The sequence below is a fragment of the Mercenaria mercenaria genome, chromosome 11, assembly GCF_021730395.1.
Source record: "Mercenaria mercenaria strain notata chromosome 11, MADL_Memer_1, whole genome shotgun sequence".
Classification (NCBI taxonomy): Eukaryota; Metazoa; Mollusca; class Bivalvia; order Venerida; family Veneridae; genus Mercenaria; species Mercenaria mercenaria.
In genome coordinates this window covers 44,897,674-44,901,139 of record NC_069371.1, presented here as the reverse complement: position 1 = coordinate 44,901,139, position 3,466 = coordinate 44,897,674, and positions in this window count along the sequence as shown.

Genomic DNA, 3,466 nt, shown 5'->3' with positions numbered 1-3,466 from the left:
CGCTGTAAAAGAAGAATGATAAAACCAAAGTTGGCAATTATCGTACAGTGTCTATTTTGTGTATGATTTCCAAGATTTTTGAAAGGATCATATATGATCAAATAAAAGGATATTTGAATGAGAAGAAGATTGTATACTTTTTTCAGGCTGGTTTTAGACGCGGATTTTCTACGGATGCTTGCCATAAGTATCCATTTATCTAATTTTGTTAAATTTTAAATGGATCAAGGTAGCATGGTTGAAATGGTTCTTCTTGATTTGCAGAAGGCGTTCGATACAGTCAATCATAATATTTTGTTAATGAAACTGAACGCAGTTGGCCTCAGTTCAGATGTTGTCCTTTGGTTTCACTAATATCGCTCTGATATAGACACCAGTTCGTTGATGTATCTGGTGTTACTTTAGGTCAAGTTCAAATCTGGGTCATTTGGGGTCAAAAACTAGGTCACCAGGTCAAATCAATGGAAAAGCTTGTTAACACTTTAGAGGTCACATTTGTGACTGTATCTTCATGGAACTTGGTTAGAATGTTAATCTTGATGATCTTTACGTCAATTTGGAATCTGGGTCATGTGGGATCAAGAACTACGTCACCAGGTCAGATCAAAGGAAAAACTAGTTAAGACTCTAGAGACCACATTTATGACCATATCCTAATGAAACTTGGTCAGAATTTAAATCTTAATAGTTTGAATGTTAAGTTCCAATCTGGGTCAGGTGGAGTCAAAAACTAGGTCGCCAGGTCAAATCAAATGTAAAGCTTTTAACAATCTAGAGGCTGCATTTATGACAGTATCTTCATCAAACTTAGTCAGAATGGTACTTTTTATAATCTATAGGTTAAGGTCGAATCTTGGTCATGTGGGGTCAAAAATAAGGTTACTAGGTCAAATCAAAGGAAAACAGCTAGTTATCAGGGGTTAGAATTAGGTCAGGTGAGCTGTACAGGGCCTTCAGGGCCGTCTTGTCTAAGATAGTCTGGAAATTTGGTTGACATGTACAGTTTTGCATACCGATCTTAAAACTGAGTTTCAGTGACCATAAATGTGACCTACGGGACTACTTTCTTAATATTTTAGCATCAGTTTGACATTTGAAACATGTAGCTAATATTACTCAGGTGAGCGATCCAGGGTCATCATGACCCTCTTGTTTCTTGATTGATTTTATTGATGCATTAAATTTAAGAAAACGAATATTAAGATAGGTAAAATATCGAAATAGAAAGTATTATAAACAAATATGTTATAATGTAACTGTTAAATTTCTTTAAAAAAAAGTATACGTTACGGTAATAATTTTTAAGAATAGCATTATATTTTAGAAACATTGACAACATTTGTATCTATATAATGGCTTATTTATGAAGAGAAATTTCATAAGCCAGCTAACTGGAGTAAACTTGTTTGCAAGAACCATTTACTACATGTTGGCCAAGTGTTGATGCAAATATTGCGCGCGCAGAAAATTTACAGAACAGCAAGGGTTACGCCATAGGGGTTTCTCCATAGGAAAGTCACTTCCGTGTCATAAGAAGCAGAAACAGTGCCTAGTACAGCTTTCAGAAGTAGAGTTCATCCAAATCATTTGGCTATCGTGAACTGGAAATTGACCTGGTGCCTGTCTTCAAATATGAAAACTATTATCCTGCAGCTCAGTTGCAGAAAATGTAACTTAACATTGATTCTGCATTCAGTACAAGTAAAAACCTGTTGAGGCGGAGAAGGACATAATGTAAACAGATTTTATTACTTCAATCCAAAAAGTCGAGTTGATAGATTAATTAGATTTATCTAAGTGATTCTAATACATTTATTTCGAATGATATTTAACATCATTTTTTTTTTAAATCTGAGTTTTAACATATCATTTTAACTTTTAATTCTTTTTTTAAATTGCTAATCTATAGTCACTGGAGGAAAATAGACATTGCATTTACTAGACTTGATTGTATAAATCATACGTAAAAGTAATATAAATTATCGTTAAGCTTCAGCATAATTTCTCAAACTCCAATTACTTTCCAACAACAATCTTTCAAAGGAATGTAACACTATTGTTTCAACTAACTTGAAAACTCTGTTGTAGGATATTTGAATATATATATTATATATTCAATAAATTAACGGTCTCTCGCCGCTAAGTGCAACTTCGTAATTTCAGATGAAATTTCACAAATCCATCATTGTATGAATGTATTATGTAATGTATAGTTATCCGTAGAGCTCGCTTCTCGAGCAGGCCCTTCGAACTCGACATTATATTTGTTTTGTATACTTAAATAGTTCGAGTTTTCAACAATCTTTGTTCTTTTAAGCCCGATAGAAGTTGTGCCTATGTACAAATTATTTTAACGGAAAATTCAGCTGTTTCAAATGTTGTGAGTTTCATCAGTAAAGTCAACGAACGGCTGTGAACTTTTACTTAAACAGTCAGAATGAAAGGAAGTTATATGTGTTTAAATGTGGACTATGATTGTAACCTACGACAGACCTGCAATTCAATTGCTTGATCTTTCAATGGTATATTCTCTTCCTGTTACCTATAGGTATGTCAAGTCACTTGATGGACTCAAACAATGGCATTACAATTTAAAACTCAATGACATTTCTTATCATATTATTAAACAGTGATACATGCATTGGTATTTGAAATAGACCTTTGTCAGTTTGTCCAGTTTATTTTTCTGATGTTTTATTTTAAAGATTTTAAAAGATGTAAGCGGATATAATTATTATGCTTTGCTCAGTTTAGGTATGAACAACTACATATTTTGCAGAATGGGCACATTTGTTTTTTAATTGCCAAGCTGGTGTTTCATACTTTGTCGAGATCTAGTTCGTTCTGATGTGATGTAATCATAGATCTACCTTAGATTTACCATAACTTTATGTTTTACTTATTAATAATATGGTCTGGTATTTTTTTCACAAATGGTAGAGCCTTTCTCAGCGGGGAGGGATTTTATTTACATTGTGTTGTTTAACTTGTTGAAAATAGGGTAAGTGCGAGGTTGACATGCCCTTAACGCGTTTATACCCCCAGTTTCCTTTATAATAGGTTATTGACCGTTCCAAGACGGTGCCCCTATTTTCAACTTGTTTTCTGTCTGTCTTGTATTTTGTGTTGCTTATGTTGTCTTGTTTTTTGTTAGCATTTCTTTCCTCTTTCTCCTCATTCCCCCTACCGCCCTCATCCATCCTTTCCCCTTACACTTGCATTCTCTCTCCTTTTACTAGGAGTAAGTTATCGTGCCCACCTATATTTTGGCTGCCGGAATCATTAGGTGGTGCCCGATTGTTGTTTTTCTTCCTGCTTATGTGTGAGTGTGTGTGTGCTTGTGCGTCTGTGTGTCTTGGGTGGTGCCCTTCAGTGTTAATATATCTTAATTGTCTGTTAGTTATATATGTGTGTGTGTGTGTGTGTGTGTGTGTGTGTGTGTGTGTGTGCGTGTGTGTTTGTCTTT